We start from the raw sequence: 18904 nt of genomic DNA on the forward strand, positions 1-18904 counted from the left end.
TTCACAACTCAGCAAAGCACGTGATTTCAGTTGAAAACTAGATGCACTTTTTCATTAAAGTCCATGTTGTTCAGGTCATATGTATTGTTTGTTGCCCTGTCCCCTGCTAGGCCCTGTCCTCACAGTCACATATTCTACCTTATCATAATGTTTTCCTAAAGAAACAATTTGCCGATGAGAACACTGAAGCTGGCTGTTAAGGTAATTAATTTCTCTTTTAACTCTGACACTGACTTGAGGAAGGGAAGCTTTTTTTTTTATTGTTGTTTGGGGTTGGTCTTGATCCTGCCTCCTTCCCATCTTCCCTCCCTTCCTTTCTTCCTTCCTAACCATAAGAAAAGTGCTAAAATGTAACTGGAGAGGGCGGTGTTTTCTAATATCAAAAAACCATATGTCTTGAAATGTTGTTTTGCCCCTTTCCAGTGCTGTTGAATTTTGAGAGAATCCTTGCTTTCTCCCCAGATTACCTCTTGGAATAATTCATTTATCACACTCATCTAGTAGCTCTACGACAGACCAAGGGCAAGCCACTGTGGAGCCATCATCTGCAAGGAGATTTTTCCCCTGGCAGGACACGCTCAGGGCTCTGAGGCCCCACAGTACCTTCTCCCATCCTGCCGGTTCCAGGACCCCTACAACAAGACCACAGCTAGGGTCAGAAAGCCATCTCTCAACTGCTCTGTCCCCTCAAGATAGGATGTCACCCCTAAGGGAAAGAGAAGCAGGCAACAAGCAAAAGTGGAGGAGGAGCAAGACAGAGGCAGAAAGTGGTTTCAAGAAGGAAAAGGAGAGCCTGGGGAGAGAAGAGAGGAAAAGGCTAAAGCTGCATTGGCCTTGCAGAAGGAGCACAGTTAATATAATGTGTGTGTGTGTGTGTATGTGTGACTGTGGTACACACACACATATAATTATTTGTATAGTTATTCCTTTGATTAAGGAATATAAAACAATTTTGGTTAGAAAACTTGAAATAAAAAACCCAGAAAAACCAAAGGAAAGTAAATAAAAATATCCATAATTTCATCCAGGAGAGAAATCTTTGCTAAAATATTCCTATATTTCTTCCCAGTGCCTTTCTATGACTATACACACACACGCCTGTAAAACATATATTTTAGACCAGAAATGACTATGCAGCTGCCCATTATTGATAGCTCTATTTAGGCCAAAGCAGAATAAATGTGATTTTTGTCTGAGACAGGGAACTTATTGGCTGCCCTTCTCTGCTCTTTACCATGTTCTCAGAGCCTATTCTCCTTTCCGGTGAGCTCACCATTTGTCAATTTGCTGGGCAGTGGGCACATGTGTCTCAATATTTGCATTCCTGCTCACTCTCTTTTGAGATGTTTCCTTGACCCTTTTGTTAATTCTAAATAGCCCCAGTTCTCTGTACCTCAGCAGGCCCCATCTGGAGACTTACAGCTAGACCTGCCTATTTGCAAAAGGTTTTACACATGAATGAGCTGGAAGAGACAACTTGTGTTCTTTATCAGGTGCCACTAAAAATGATCATTTCAACATTTAAAAGCAAAGCAGAATAAAAAAGCTAAGCAGCATAATAGTGGGCTTGGAAAGACAGAGCTTAGAGGCAGGCATACCTAGATTCAAGTCTATTTCTACCTCTGGGTAGAGCACTTAACTCCCTTTAGCCTCAGTTTTATCATCTGCAAAATGGGATATTAAAAGTGAGTACTTTACTTAGGATTATCATAAGGAGTAATGAGACAGTCCAGAAAATGTGCTCAGCGCTGTGCACAGCTTGTAGAGATTGCTCAATTAATATCGAATGTAATGGTTCACCAGCCATAATGCTGTAGGACAAAGTAATGTGCAGTATTCAACTGATATTTTCCCAAAGTGAACCATACAAGATGGAACATATAAGAATAACCAATGCCTAGGGTGTGTTAAAGTGGTAGTAATAGTACAATACAATAGTAGTGATAGCTACTTTAGTAATTCCTTTGTTGCAAGCACTTCCCAGGGTTTCAGTTAATTTTCATTGTGATGCTATGAAGTGGATACCACTACTTTGTCAGTTTAAATAGTATGAAAATTTTTTCTCTTTCATAACAGGAAGTTCAGAATTGGAGCAATTTGCTGACTTGGTTGATCCAGTGACCCAAAATGTCAAGTGCAGACCTAATTCTTTCTGTTCTGCCATGCCCAATGTTGGTTTCATCCTCAAGCAAGATGCAAGATGGCATCAGCAGTTCTCGACATCACAGCCAAATACAGCAAAGTCTTGAGTGAGACCATCTTTTCATATGGCTCTCTCTTGCAAGTGAGAAAAATTTCCCCAGTGTTTACAACCAATTTTCCTGTATATTTTTCTTGTTCATACTTTGCCCATTCCTGAATCAATACTTAGAAAAGCAAATAAAATCACTCTTAGGAGTTGAGGGTGGGATTAGCTGCCCTGAGGCTTATGGCTGGTTATGGCTGCAAGAGAGCCATAGCTGCCATAGCTGACAAAACTGGGTTTTCATTAAGAAGGAAGAATGAATGCAGGGTTGGCACCTAACAAAAGGATCATAACTATTTTTCACATGAAGAAACTGGTGATCAAGAAACTTAAATAAATTGTCTGGTGTCCTGTAGCTAGCAAAGGGCAGAGATAAAATTCTAATCCATGGTTCATTTATTCCACCAATTACGCATCTCTAAAACAGGTAAATATGTAATAGGTCTGTGTTCTCTGCAAGTACTCAGACAAAGCAAGACTCCTTTAAGAGATTGTAAAAGCTATGAAGGAAATGAATGTGGAATGCTGGGAAAATGGATGCAGCCAAAGTGACTTGGCACAAGGCCAGAGATGGGGTTGCCTCTGGAGATGCTGAGAGGTGAAAAGGCTGATCCTTCAACAGTGACAGGTTGTACAAAGAACATGTTTAGCTTTGAGCCAGAGTCCATGCTGTTGAAAGGATAGAAAGACAGGAAGTAGTGCCCCTGTCATACAACAATGATGTGTCCCATTCCATCTTTCAGGCTCTATTTACTTCACAAATGTTTACTTAGCTATTTATCATGAGATCAAATAGAGGTATGTACTCTTCTCATCAGTTTGTATGATGAAATGGAGAATCTTGGAGGTCAAAGTTTAGAATTAACATTCTCTGACCACCAGTGCTCTACCACATTCCTTTCTCTCTGACAGCTCCATTGGCTGTCCTTCCTTTGTGTGCCCTTAGAGTCCAACCTTGACCTTCCACTCACTCTACATGCTGTCCCTGACTATACCTTCAAATATAGCCAAATGTCAATGTTGTTTAGGTCTATGTTTCAGTCTCCTGCCTTTAGCTAAACTCCAGGACTTGTACCCAACTACCTGTGGACACTTTGATCACCTACATGGGCTTCTCTAACTCATTTATATCTTCTCTCACCCTCATACATTGAAAACAAAACAGGAACAAGATAGTACCTATTCCATAGTCTTTTTCAAGAGTTGGGGGCACCATTGTCCAAGACAAATTCTTATATTCCAAGATGGAAATATTGAGATCATTTTGACCTCTAACTCACGACTGACATCTAATTAGTCACCATGTCCTGATATTTCTACTTCTCCTATCCAGTCATCTTCATCTCTTCATCTCTATTGATCTTGTCCTAGTGCAGCTTTCATTCTTTCATGCTTGGGCTATTTCAGTAATCTTTGCCCTGTCCTCTTTGTCTCCATCTCTCCGTAATCAAACCTGCCCTCGACACTGCCACCAAAGGCATCTTTCTGAAATATAGATAAGGTCATGTTACTTCACTGAGTAAACCTTTGAAGAGTTCCCAATGCCTACAGGATAAAGGCTTACCCTCTTCAGTATATCATCTAAGACCCTTCTCAGTCTTATCTCAATTTGCCCATCACTTTCTTATCCTCTAGGGAACTAATTCATGTCCTTTGGTACCCACCACATGTATCTCTCCTTTGTGAGGCCCTCCCTGACTCCCCAGGTACAATTAATAGTTTCCTCTTCCATGCTCCTCTAGCACTTTGTACGTTCCTGACACAGTGCTTGTTAAGCATGACATGAGAATTCATCTTTTTCTAGGTTTTGCCTTCTCTAAACTGTGAGGACCATGTTTTGCTTTATATTTGTATCTCCCATTTAGCTAGTAGTGTCTGGAGATAGAGGACTCTCACTATGTGATGTTGAAAATGAAATCACTTCTTTCACCAGCATATCCATGTATAGCTAAATACCAAACTAACCAATATCTATGTTTCTCGTTGTCCTTAATTTTTTTTTTTTTTTTAACCTTCGTAACTTCACAGTCTCTTATTTTGTGTAGGGTGGATGGTGGTACTCTTTTAATCTCCATCCTCCTTCCCTGTTCCTTGAAAATCACTGCTCTATACTGTTATAGATATGTTAGAGATCACAATAGATAGCATTTTCCAGTGCTTAACAGGTGCCAGATCCTGTTCTTCTTTGCTATACAGGTATTAACTCAATTTAATTATTTCAACAACTCAGTGATCTGGGCACTGTAGTTTCCCCAATTTACAACTGAGGAAACTGATGCACAGAGAAGTTAAATAACTTGCCCAAGATCACAACACCTGATAAGTGATAGAACAGGGATTTGAACCCAGGCTGTCCTGTTCCAGAGCTAATGATGTTGACCACCAATGGGCCCTGGGACCACTAATGATGTCCTCATTTTCATCTTATAGTCACAGTTAATCATTTGTTTTTACAAAAGATGTTACACCTCAATTAAAATCATTTGTGGTCAGGAGCAAAGATGAATATGCTTGGATTTCCTGCTTCTGACATCTTCTAGCTGGCACTCAGTCCTCATCAACACATTCTTTTACTAATACTTGTAATCGAAACATTTCATCTCACACTTACTTAAGTTAGCAAATGATTACTTCTCGTGAAGAGGGGTGACAAAAGATCTGAGTCACGAATTTGCTAAAATGTTTTCCCCATTGTGTCCGTTAAATCTGTTTCTCTTTTACTCTGATAATACACACACATCTTTATCCTATTTACCCCTTAAGTAATTGAGAAACTTCCAACACTGGGAATTCACCGACTTGGACCCTGAGGAGGAAAATAAGCTGAAAGCATCCCAATCAACAATCATTACAAGAGGGGGACTCTAATTATTCTGCTGGAATTTGAACCCATGGTTCCAAGGAGTCTGAGTATTCCAAACCCTCAGGCTTAAAAATCACTAACCTTTCTGCTGTAAGTGTGCCTACATGTACATGTGTGTGTGTTGGGGTGTAGGGAGGGAGCATGCAGAAGGAATAGAATAAAACCAAATTCACCTCCAGCATCAGGGTTAACCATCAGTTTGCTCACACTGTGGAGAGAAGAAAAGAATCTTGTTACTTCAAATATAACATATGATGCCCTATAGATCTTTCTTATTCTTCCATGGTTTCTCCTTCTCTCTTTCTGTCTCTTCCTCCCTCTTTCCCACCCCATTCCCTTGGTTTCTGTATAATTAGCCCACAGTTCTTCCTTATCAGTCTGCTGTTTCTTTGCATTTGTTCTGGGATTGTTTTGTGTGTTTGCATGCTGTCTCCCCCTCAGCTCAGCATATGTTTTCTTTCTACGCTGCCCACAGAGTGTACAATGTTCTGTATGACGTATGCAATGTTCCATATGACATGTGCTTAACCGTGGCTTGGAGACAGGGCCCCTCTGTGGCTGGGTGACGCCCTGCTCTCCTGGGCCAAGGTGGTTGGAGAGTGTCCCACCATTGCTTGTTCTGTCTGTGCATGGGTGTCCACGCTCTTCCTTCTGTTGGCCTTGTGTTTTGTGGGTATACATTTTTGCCTCCAATTGAGTGTCCCTTCTTGAACTTAGCAACACCATGGGAGGACTCCTCCTGAGAATTAGGAGAAGACACTGGAATGGAAGAAGTCACTCATTCACAGGCTGGGTCAACCCTAGGCTTGATTTGTTCTGATAAATGAGAGAAGCTCTGTGGAGTTCTAAGAAGATGGTTTGGCATATTAGGCAGTAACCAATGTTCTTTCCCCTCTTTTCACTGCTCCATAACTCTTTTTCCTCTCCAAACTTAAGTCCTGCTCAGGCTTCCAAGGTAGGGAAGGAGATGATTACAGAATCCACTTGCTGGTGATATAATATTGATTGCTAGTTTCTGTGCTGCCAAGTTCTCATTTTTTCTATGAATCTGATTGATCTGGGATATTTAAGTCTCATTCTCTCTGACTGTGGGGTGTGGGGAGGCACAAGGAGCAAACAAAATACATGAAAAATTCTTTGAGCTTGACGGGAAAGAGGATGCCATGTTTTCCAATTCCCAGCCCGGCCGACACTGGTCACTCATGTGTTGAGTTGTATCAGCCTTCACTATACGGTCAAGGCCTGTTGTGAAATGCTGTGTTGGGAAGCCTTTCCAGTGCCTGCCTTAGGAGAGAGAGAAATCCTCCTGCAGGATAACTCCCTAAGATTGGAAAATGCAACTTCACTAGCCAACTGAAGCAGGGAATGATTCATTTCCTGTCATTAACAGAGGGAAAAAGATGTCGTTCACAACAGTTCTTTAAGCTTGAAAAGCACATTATGCTAAACACTCAATTTCCTGACTGATGGCATCAGCTCTCCTAATTACCTTTCAGCAGCAGCTCTGCTCTTGGATATTTCCACATTCCGGAGGCTGCTGGAGCACATGTGGAGTGGTCCAGGTGCTCTCTGTGACTAAGGGGAGAGAGGACATTACGTTAACTCAGTCCCGGGTTAAAATAGAGACCTCTGTTTTTTCCCGAAAGATGTATTGACATTTAATCTTCAAGTTGCTAGAGAACTTTTCCAAATATTTAGGGATTTGAATTGGATATCAGGTTATAACGTTCATGTCCAGGTTCACTTGAGTATAATTCAGCTAAAAAAATAGAGCATGTCCCATTTAAATTGTAAGGGGTATTATTTGTTGAGAATCCTTCCTTGAGAGACAAATCTTTCCCTTAGAAAAGCAAATTTGCATCAAATAGTCTATTTAGTTACTTTTTGATATTGTAGGATTATACAATCATAGCTTTGAATTTATAGATTAGTCTTTTTCAAGGAGCTCAAAGGATTTAATCTTCATTCCTTTTTTTTTGCAGAATGCCCTCCGGAGAAAGAAGATGACAACTAAATTTCCCTTCTAAAAGCTGGCAGAGGACCTAGAATCACAGAGAGATTAAGTGATTTGCCCAGGGTATCTGGGTGTAAAAACACATCTGCTCTCTCCCAGTCTAATGCTGCCAGCACTTGACAACGATACCACAGCTCGAGTGAGTGATAATTGTCGTGCTTGGGGTAACTGAAAAATCTCCATAGATCCCAGACGAGGGTTCAGCCTCTTCTATGCCCAGTGCCTCCACAAGATTCATCTCACTTCGTCACCACAAGAACCTTATGAGGTGGGCACTGCTATCCCCATTTTACAAATGAGAAAGACAAGGCTCAAGGTCACTGCTGGCTGGAGGTAGTAATAGGGTTTGAACTGAACTCTGTCTGACTCCACTCTGTCAGCTACCTCTGCAACACAAAAAAGCAGAAATATCTGGACATGAAACAGATACAGCAGGCAGTGGGGTTGGTTGACATCTGGGGAGTCAGCATTCTAAGAGAAGCTGAAGAGTAAACATTTCAGATAAAATTTCGTTTGCTAGTTCCTGGTTACAATAAAATTGTTAGCATGTATTTCCTTGTGGCCAGAGTTAATTTCTAAAAGAAAGCAAGGGTTGTTGCAAGTGGAGTTTTGCTCTAAGTGGGGAAAGGAAAGGAGCACAAAAAGGCAAGAAGGGTCTTTGAAGACAACATCCTCACAGTTGATCTTGGCCAGTGTGTCTCTGGAGAGGCTTTGTGCAAGGACCCTGGACAGAGAGAGAGATCAGGGACAATTAGCACCGCTATTAGCAAGATGGATTTACCCCTTATAGTGCTCCAGTGTCCTCCTAACCTCACTCAGAAATATAGCAATACCATTTAAATGCCAAAACACTAGAGAGGAAAAAAAAAATTAAAATCCAAGACACCAGAGAAGGGCTCTGGAGATGCCAAGCAGGGGAAGGGATGAAAGCTTTTTTTTTTTTTTTTTCCTTCTTGTGGCTCAGCCTATCTTTTAATCATCTAAGAAGACTCTGGCTTGGGAATTGTACTGGTTTGTATATATATCATGCCCCCCAGAAAAAGCCACATTCTTTGATGCAATCTTGTGGGGCAGACGTGTTGATTGAGATGCAACCATTGGATTAGGTTGTTTCCATGGAGGTGTGGCCCTGCCAATTCAGCATGGACCTTGATTAGTTCGCTGGAGTCTTATAAAGGGGCTCACAAACAGAAGCACCTCAGAGCTGCAACTTACAGAGACATTTTGAAGATGGCCATTGAAAGCAGAGTTTTCCTGATGCTTTGATGTACTGGCCCAGAGTTTGCCCCAAGAAGCTGATACAGAGATATTTTGGAGAATGCCACTGTGAAACACAACCTGGGAGCAAGCAGACACCATCCATGTGCCTTTCCAGCTAACAGAGGTTTTCCAGATGCCAATGGCTTTTCTCCAGTGAAGTTGCCCTATTGTTGATGCCTTACCTTGGACACTTCATGGCCTTAAGACTTTGACTTTGTAACCAAATAAACCCCCTTTATAAAAACCCATCCATTTCTGATATTTTGCATAACAGCACCATTAGCAAACTGCAACAGGAATCAAAGTGGGGTGAGGTATTAGTGCCCCCTCAGCTCTTTTCTCTATGGTGTTGGTTTTTAAAGTGTGGTTCCCAATATCAGCATCACTTGGAATGTCTTAAAAATCAAATTCTCAGGCTTCATCTCAAACCTACTAAATCAGAATGCTGAGTGGGACCCAGGAAGCTCTCCAGGTTTTGGATGCATCTAATCTTTTAAGAACTACTGCTGTAGGATATCCAGAGCCATCCAGAAGACCTCTTGGCAAGAAGGTAAGAGGGAATATTGTCACAGGTACAATTTTACATTTATTAATGTGATTGTTTGTTTAATACCTATGTGCCATACTAGACTGTAGCTTCAGAGGGTGTGCCAGAGACTGGCTAGATGCTTACCAAACTGGTTTACTAGTCTAGGCCACAAGAAGACTACATCTCCCAGCCTCCCTTGCAGATAGATTGAGGCCATGTGATTGGCATCTGGCCAATGGGATGTCACGGAAGTGAGGTAATCCATGTCAAAGCCTGGGCCCTGGTAGCGATATTGCCAGCCAGTACAAGACTATTAGAAATAAACTTTTATGAGATTTCGGTTTCCCACAGCAGCTATTGTCAATTACTCTGATTAATACAGATGATACGTAGAAAGAGGGCAAAGACCAGGTCAGTTGTTGCTCATGGTTATATCCAGGGTTGATAAGCAAAATGTTTACCAATGCCATGACACTGAAAGGCTCAATCACACGGGCATTGCTGAGTAGAGTCCTAGAGACCCTCTGCTTTGCCAGGCATTAACTCTTCAGTTAAAGGATTTGGGAAAACTCCAGGGATTCCAGAGTGAGGGGACACTTGGCTGGGACAGTATGGAAGAACTTCAATATTTTAACAACACACACAGCTGTACTGGTGCATGCCAGTTGAATTGGGTCCCAATTATATCATTCATCTTTAGTACAGTCCTGGCACAAGTAGGTATGCAATAAGCATTTTTTTTCAGTGGAAACTGGATAATTTGAACCTGAGGTAGTTAGAGTCCTGACTGAACATTGAGGATACACATTGCAGACATCTGTTTGGAGTCTCCCCTGGTAAAAATAATCCCTGGAATCTAGAGACATCCATAGGGGCTCCATTCGATCCACTTAGCTGTCCTAAAAGATGGATGGGGACCTCCTATCAGAATGATGAGTCCCTGACCTGTGCTGAGTTTCTGAATCCTTTTGGTGTTTAATGAATTTTATGAGTCTTCTGTATCAGCTTCCTTGGGCTGCCACGTCAAACTCCCACAAAGTAGGTGGCTTAAAACAATAGAAATTTATTCTCCCACAGTTTGGGAGGCTAAAAGTCTGAAATCAAGGTATCCACAGGGCTACAGTCCCTTCAAGTCCCTAGAGAAGAATCCTTCCTTGCTTTTTCCAGCTTCTTGGTTGTTGCTGGCAATCTTTGGCATTTCTTGGCTTGTGGCAGCATAATTCCAATCTCTGCCACCATCTTCACTTGGCCTTCTTCCCTTTGTGTCTGTGTCTCTGTGTCCAAATATCCTTTTTCTTATAAGGACACCAACCATTGTATTTAAAGCTTACCTGAATCCAGTGATGTCATCTTTACTTGAGTAAATCTGCAAAGACTCTATTTCTAAATCAGTTCACATCAACAGGTTCTGGTGGATATGAATTTTGAGGGTCACTATTCAATCCATTATACCTTTCCAAACAATTGCACATATACACATAAATACAACAATGTGGGTACTGTTTTTGAAGGTTCATATGTCCTCTGAGCTTCACCTCTAGGAATGAAGAGTAAAACAAGGAGAAGAGCACATCCTGGAAGTGGCTATGTGTGAGCCAGGACCTACTTGCCTTTGAGCAAAGAGAATATGTGTAACTGATGAAAACAGGACTTCAGAGGTTTCAACAGAGTCTGTGACTTTCATGATGTTTTATTTTGGCAGCCCCTGTTTCCTTGCCTAGAGCAGATATTTGCCGGAACGCTTAAAGGGACAGGAAAAGGGTTTGAGGCTTTGTGAAGAAATGCGTATTAATATTCATGCTGTTGTTTGGAAATTGAGTTTGACTTACACACCAGGGCAATATACAAGAACACTGCATGTTATGGCTATGTACTTCCTTCTCTGTCTCAGTTTTTTCTTAGAGAAACAAGGGGTCCTTCACACTGCCAGAACCTGTTTATTTTAACACCCACCACAGGGTTACCCATCTTCCTGTTCCCCCACGGGTATAAAAATGTTGGATGGTGAATCCTGCAGATCTAAAGCGAGGAATTTCTGCCCAGTGGGAGGTTGAGTGACTCACTTCCAGACATTAGTGCTGTGAGAAAATTCTAATTCGTAAATCTTCTCTCACTCATAGCAACTTTAGCGTTAGCAGGTTCTCATTACTGGATCATTCCATACCCTCATGAGTCTTTTGCAAGTCTGGAGGGATGTGAGGATGTGAGGGCACTTGTTATTGTCCAGTGTCCTGTCCATGAAGTAGGGGACACTCCAGGGATGAGAGATACAGAGTCATCCTGAGACAGAGGTCAAGGTGAGGTTAGACAAAATGAAATGGCAGCTCTTTATAAAGGAGATGAGAGCTAAAAAATAAACTCCCACCAAGGTATAAAAATGTTTGGCTGCCTAGCCTTATTGCTGTCAAATGAGTATTCATTTTCTCTAGTCTGGACATGCTCTTCAATTTGCAGATGGACTTGCAGTCCAGGGAGATGAAGGGACTTGCTCAAGGTCAGTGGTTGTAAAGGGGAAAACACTTGTACTTGGCTGGAGCAGGGTTTCTGAGAATAGGTTTAATGAGAAGACAAAAGCTGACCAAAGGAAAGGGTACGGGTGGGTTTGGAATGCCTCAACAAAAATTCTGTGAGCTGTAAAATATTACTCATGACCTCTGAGCATGAGTTTGTGAACTAGGTTTGTCCTAGGCACATTGTGGTGGGTGTGCTGAAACAAACCCTCACTTTGTGATTTTGTCTTGGGCCTACCATGAGTTTGGTGCTCAAATCTATGGCAATCTTTACCATCATTTCTTGGAGGCACCCTATATATGTGGTGGGGCCAGTGAGACTGAGCCAAAGGCAAGGGTTGGTGCCAGGAATAAGAGGGGTGAAGCAGAGGTCAGAAGTGAGGAAATAAACTAAGAGTGGAACTAGGGAGAATGTCAAAGTAAAGTTCACAGACTCATGAGCAGTCAGGAGCTGAGGAGCATGTGGATTTGGAGATTCTCACAGTGTAGCTCATTAAGGCCAGAAAAGGAGAGCAGCTCACAAATCACCTGAGAAAGAACCCAAAAGTGTTGAACCTGTAGACCAGGCACTGTGTCTTAGGCTCATCGACTCAGTCAAGCTTCTAACAACCCTACCTCCATGTAACTGAATCTTAGAAGTTGAGTAATTTACATGAAGTTATACTTGCTGATTCTGCACATGTTGGAGCTAGAGTTTGTTTCCAGATCTATTTGGATGCCTCTTCGGAAGTGGGGTAGAGCTGGCCTCAGAGAGAGAACTTTGATTTTCAATATTCTATAATAGGAAATGGTGGCTGGTATTTCCTTCAGGGTGCAGGCTGACATAGATGCTAAATGTTGTGGATCTCCACAGATCCTGGAGGAACCCAAGACTGTGAGAGCTGGGAGTTGTGTCTGCCTTGTTTTCATACAGCAAGAAAGACAGAAATCTGATAACCAGACTTCATGGAAGTGGGAGGCCTGAGTAGGCTTGAGGGTGGGCTGTCTTCTCCTTCATCAAAGTCCTTACCCTTTGTGCTGGTTTGAATCTATTATGTCCCCACAAAAGCCATGTTCTTTAATGCAATCTTGTGGAGGCAGACTTATTAGTCTTTTGATTAGGGTGGAAACTTTGGATTAGGTTGTTTCCATGGAGATGTGACCCACCCAACTGTAAGTGAGACCTTTTGATTAGATCATTTCCATGGAGGTGTGACCCTGCCCATTCCAGGTGGGTCTTAATTAGATCACTGGAGTCCTTTAAGAGAAGCTGAAAGAAACATTTTGAAGAGAAGCTGAGATACTAATCCAGAGTTTGCCCTGGGAGAACAAGCAAAGATGCACAGGAGCTAAGAGATGAAGCCCAGAGTTTGCCCTGGAAAAGCTAAGAGAGGACTCCCAGATGCTTAGACAAAAATGCCCCAGGAGAACCAAGTAGAGAGCTGAGAGAAGCTAAGAGAGACAGAAGTACAGAGACATTTTGGAGAAAGCCGTTTTAAAATGCAACCCAGGAGCAAAGGACCAGCAGATGCCAGCCACGTGCCTTGCCAGCTGACAGAGGTGTTCTGGACACCATCAGCCTTTCTTCAGTGAAGGTATCCTCTTTTTGATGCCTTAGTTTGGACAATTTTTTGGACATTTGTGAACTAATAAATCCCCTTTGTAAAAACCAATCCATTTCTGGTATTTTGCATAACGGCAGCTTTAGCAAACTGGAACAACCTTCTGGAGGGTGGATGAGCTCCTTTGTTCCACAGGAGGAAAAAAGGAAAGAGCAGAAAAGCAGAAAATGGGTAGATCAAAGGTCAAGAGAGCATCCTTAACTGGGGTAACACCTTTGGGTTTTTTAAGGAACTCTTAGAAAGACTCTTGTTAAAAAAAATGTGCTCTGAAATCAGAATGTCTGAATTTGTATCCTGGCTCCATCACTAACTGGCTGCATGACCTTGGGTGAGTTGTTTAATCTCCATGAGCCTCAGTGTCCTCAACTCTAAAAAGGGGATAATATCTGCCACCACATGAATGAGATTTTAGGATTGAATGAATTAATATAGGAAGAGGCATAAATTAGCCCTTGACCTAGAGTAAGCCCTCACAATTGTTAAAGGCAACTGCAATGGTGGTAATGTTTTAGCCCATACCAAGAATTCACTACTACCCATTTTCACATTAGCAAAGAAGTCATTTCTCATATCAACCTGGGAAGGTGTCACTGAAATAAAATAGGGATATTTTGAAGGAGCTGAGCTTATAAAGAGAATTTTGGCAGACTGCCTGGAGGAGTGAGGGTGTACCACTCCTGAGAAATTACTTATTAGCTGATGATATGAATGCTCTTGGATTACTTCAGTGGAGGAAGTGAGCTGCCCAGTAGAGAATGGATGAAAATTTCCTGCTGGGTTGTGGACTGGTGAAACTCTAGCTCAAATCTTAATGGTAAAGGTGGTGAGGGGTGAGATGGAGAGAGAAGGAAGGAGATGGATAACCACCAACTAGAAACAGTGCCAGAACAACTTGAACAGGAGACTTCTCATGAATCAGCTTTAAAAGTACCTTGTAAAGGCCATATGCAAGGCCCCTGGAAGAAGTTTATCCCCTAGATTTGACATTACAAGATTGGAACAAGCCTTGACAAAGTTGATCCAGATGGATGTTGAGTGGGGATAGGGGTCTGTGAACCTCTGCAGCTTCATTGTTAGATGAAGAAAATGTATGTGAGTGCTCTAAAAAGCCTCAGCAGACCAGTAATTGCAGATTTTGTGGAGTCCTAACGAGAAAGCATTTAAGTTTGGCAAACGCATCAATGCTGTATGTCCCCAAAGCCCAGTAGTATTTGCCAGCTTAGCTTCTGAATTCTGAGAAGTGGCACAGGAATCTCCAGGAATCACAGGAGATTTCAGATCGCCAATAGGTTTACACCAGAAATATCTTAGCGTTTGGCTTCAGAAAACCTCAAGCTGTAATTATGTGCTGAAAAAAGGTCATTGGGTGGAATTTCCTTAAAGAGGATTCCAGTGTCTCACACAGGGAGGACTGCAAGCTGAAGCCATTTTGACATCCAGCTGTAAATAAAGGCAACGTTTTTTTCTTTCTTTCTTTCCACATTTCTATGGAAAAAAAATGGTGAGGAATTTTGTAGGCATGCAGTCTGTATCATTTTGGAAGACTTCTTTTTAGCAGAGAGATTTTAGTATTCAGGATTATAAGGGAGTGATGTATGTGGAAAAAGTGGGCAGATTTGAAAATTGCCAACACATTCTTGGGATTCATGTGACTAGAACTGTCTTGTGCCATTTCTTTGGAGTGTTGTGTCCTTGGAATGAGTTGTTAAATTCAGTTCACCAATGGCCTTTGGAAACAAAGCACTAAACCTCCATCGTGGCATGTATATGCTGGGGTGAAAGAGAACGGAAGACAATTTTATTCCTCATATTCACATTATTTTTTGATTAGAGAGGATGGGCTCTCATTTAAGAGGGTGTGTGGTGTGTGTTACTTTTCTGTCTCTTGCAGGATGCAGCAATTGTGCAACAATCACCAGGTTGCCCAAGATCTCCAAGGCCAGGAGAGGCAGTAGTTGAAAACTTCAAGCAAGCTTCAGGTGCAGTGCCTGAGGCAGGCTGGTTTATGTGCCTATTTTTAAGGCAAGGACCAGTTGGCATGTAAATGTGGGTGAGTGGGTGAGTCTTATTTCAGTATTTATTGTCCTAGGGGAAGTGTCAGACTGAGTTTACCTGTTTCGACAGATAAGAGGCCTTACCTGGCAGGGAAACTGCTTTAGAAGGTTTGTCAGAGCCAAGACAGTTGCTGGAGTCAGTCCAACATTGAAGCTTTCTCCTGAAGGAATACTAAGACTTGCCACTTACTGTGTATTCAGATACACTTCAGGGTTCCTATTCGCCATAGAATGGGACTTTTTAGAGCCAAGTTCCAACCCGCTGAGAGCCCTGCGACCCACCTGTCAGCTTTTAGCTTGGCAGTTGCACTCAGCCAACCACTTTCTTCCCTCCCTCTGGTTAACAGTGACCAGTGGGTATTTCTCTCCTCAGCATATTCTCCATTGCTTCACTCCTGGTAGGGCCTTAGCTTTTCTAGCTGCAAAATGAAAGACTTGTTTCTTGGTTCTGTATGAGATTTTTCTATTTGTTGGGGCAGCCTATATGCTATAGAACACAGTGTATCATCATGAGGGCTATTTGTTAAATACTTGCAGTTCTTCTCTTTCCTGGGTACATATATGGGCTCCATTTCCCAGCCCCTTTGTGGTTGGAGAGGCCGTTTAAGTAGATCTGGCCAATGAGCTCTTTAGCAAAAAGGCATGTGGCACTCTGAATTGGAATATTTTATTGCTAATGTGAGGCCCTCCAGAGCTTTCCCTTCCCTCTGCTTTGACTATGATAAACAGAGCCTTTCTGCTAACCCATGATGAGCAACCTGCATTGGTTTTAGCCACCAAGATTTTGGAGATTTTGTTACTGCAGCATAAGCATAACTTGGCTTGTAGTGACCAATATAGGCGGTTACCTTTCATGAGGAGTCAGTCTTCTTTTTCTCTTGTGGAGTAGCCCACTATGATTATAGGGGTTCTGACTCGGAATATCATCATCTGCTCACAGCTTCCACTCTTCCCCCCAGCTTGTCACACCTACCTGAGAGGCTTAAGTTAAATCTCTTTATCTGTCTGAGCCTTTGCTCTCTGCTATTCAAGTGAGCTGGTAGAACGAGGTGACCTCTAGGCCACAGTGGTATCTCACATTATGTGTTTCAATAGAAAGTTGTCTCCTAGCTGCCCACTCTAGGAAGGCTGAGAGATGGGCTTTCCAGAGCTTATGGGTCTTTCTCTAAGTTTACAAGTGCTTCTGCGCTCTGCCCATTCTAACCACCTTCAAGGCCTTTGAATGTCTTATTCTCCTGCCTGCATCACTCAGCCTCAGGGAGCACAACTGTCCTCTCTTCAGACACACCTCCTTTGATATCCAGTGTAGCATAAGTAGCTCACTTTCATATCACCCAGTTTGTTTTTCACCAAGGTCCTTACCAGTGCTTTCCATGGTCACATTCATTTATTACTTTTGTGTTAATCATCTGTCTCCCCCAACTAGGACATAAACTCTGCTGGAGCAACGACTTCGTCTTTGTTGTTCACTGCTAAATCCCCAGCACTTAGACCAGAGCCTGCAGACACAGGCACTCAGTTAATCACATTTGAATTAAGGCCTCCTGTGCCAGGGCATGTGGGAGCAAATGGGAACAGCAGACCCAGCCGTGCATGAGCAGCCCTGGGTGTCACTGTAAACAAGCTGCCATTCCCGTGCCTACCTTTCTGGGCAGAGGAAGCATACAAGAGCTGGTTTCTTGAGAGCCTAATAGTAAATGGAAGCATTCTCCCCCAGTGATTCCTACAGCCAGGGAATAAAACCCATGGAATGTGTTCTATCAAGGTAGAGTTTGGGATTTTTCCAGTAAAGAATGCAAAGTCTGAGTCTGCCTATGAGGAGCAGGGCAGCAAATGCGAGCCTGGAGGATCTGGCTTAGGACCACAGGGGCACTGGAACCCTTTGTGGTTCTCTGTGGCCAGCTGCAGATGAGGATGGGAGGGACTGCTGGTTTATTTCTTTGCTTAGAATGATTGCAACATTTTGAAGAAACGACTTTTCAAGAAATATCTTTATTCCCAAGACTCCCACTGTATACGCTCTGTAATTAATTTCTAAGGAGGGAGTGAATCCTGGTTTCATAAAATCTTGGTCTTCCTTTTGTTATCTATCATCTCTTGTTTGTCCCCCCATATGCTTAGTCAGTAATAGGAACCCAAGCCAGAAAGTGAAATAAAATGCTGACAACAGAATTCTCTTGGTTTTATATGGGAGAACACAACTGACTCTTTAAGTAGCACCCAAATTACCCCTTAATGAATTGTTAAGAGTCAGTTTGGAAGCAAGTCTTCTCTTACCTCCAGCTGATGCAAAACATGGAAAACAGAAAATTGAAGAGCTGGGTTTTAAAGTTCCTGAAGTTTTAAGAAAATGTCTATTTATTGCCAAATGTCTGGTCTGTTGAGCACCAAAAATTTGGTCTTACAAGCAGTCTGGATGTTAGGCAAAAAGCTGGCTGAGCAACTTGGGGATCAACTTAACTCACCTGGTGTTTCTATATCACCTGCATGCCACAGGAGAGCCACTGAATCCAAATGTCTGATTCAGAAAGTAGGATTAATTTATATCAAAACCATAGCTTTTAGACTTTATGCGTTTTTTCATTTTCTGTTTCCAAGTTATGGAGGGCATGGCCAAGCCACCGGCTCCATATTTCATATCCAAGCCATCTCTAGAAACACAAGAAAATTTCCCACCACCCAGGGAAATTCAGTTTGCATATAATACAGCTTGTGAGCATTGTTGAAGCTGCCCTTGGCCTTGTGTAGAAGATTGGGTCCAGCATACTCTCAGCACAAAGGCCAGTTTCTTAAGGTCCCAGTGCTGACAAAGCAGCAAATTGCTCTTTTGTGGGAGTTGGGGAAGTCACAATTGGTTGTCTATTCCTTGATGGAGACAATAAAGAGGCAGAGTGCCCTCTTTTCCCTGAGGACAAGAATTCAGGACCTTTACATCTTGCCTCCAGGTCTCCCACTAATGGGCTTTGGCTCTTAAAGTAAGTCAGCCAAACCCTCTGTGACTCAGCTCCTTTCCTTGCAAATTGGGGTCAGATTTATTCAGGAGCTGTGAGGCATGTTTGAAAAGGCCTTTGAAAATGCCAGATCGTGTAGAATGACTGGCTATATTCTATGGTTTGGGAACTGGTGCAAAGGCTGGGGAATTTCCCTTTCTTGGGTGGAGGTCTGTGGTTTTCTGTGCAGAAGGTAGGGCTGGCCCTGGGTAGAAACCCACCCAATCTCTTCCACTTCCTCTTGGGATCTTGGCCCCATACTTGGCTGTCAGACCCCATCAGCCCTGCATTGTTCTAGGCTCCTTCTTACTTCCTCCTTCTCACAAAAACTCAATTCTAACTGTCAAAGGATTTGAATAGATGGTTTATATAGAAGCACATAAAGTAAATAAAATGTCACGTGGAAGAAATACATAGTCTTGAAGATAATTGAGGAAACGAAAATGAAAACAACTTGAGTTAGCAGAAACAAATATAACTGCTCAAACCTAACAGGCTAAGGGGACACCCATATTGTTTGCTTCTTGATAGATCTCTATTGTTCTAGTCTCCTAGGCAGTGATCTGGCTTTGCCTAATGAAAGTTACCAATTTTGAGGAATATACTCCAAAGGGAAAAAAACAACCACAGTGATTTATTAAACAATGTTCACAACAGCAAGGTGTACTAATTAATACATAAAAAGGAACAGTCATACAAATGACAATCAGCAGGGTAATGTTTAAGTAAACACTGAATCCTCATCATTATGGGATGTTATGTATTGGTGATTCCCAGAGTGGAGGTGGGAGTGAGGGGTTACTCAAACAACCCACTGTCCTTGATAGGAAGTTGTCAC

General features: G+C 42.3%; 1 long non-coding RNA gene across 2 annotated transcripts in view; it reads left to right on the plus strand.

Moving 5' to 3' along the window:
- The first annotated feature begins 8603 nt into the window (after positions 1–8603).
- LOC119508136 overlaps positions 8604–18904 on the plus strand; it is a 57675-nt gene continuing 47374 nt past the window's right edge. For both annotated transcript variants that reach the window (XR_005211400.1, XR_005211401.1), the window contains exon 1: positions 8604–8932. This is a non-coding gene — a long non-coding RNA (uncharacterized LOC119508136). The remainder of the gene's footprint in view (positions 8933–18904) is intronic.

This window comes from Choloepus didactylus, chromosome 13, assembly GCF_015220235.1.
Source record: "Choloepus didactylus isolate mChoDid1 chromosome 13, mChoDid1.pri, whole genome shotgun sequence".
Lineage (NCBI taxonomy): Eukaryota > Metazoa > Chordata > Mammalia > Pilosa > Megalonychidae > Choloepus > Choloepus didactylus.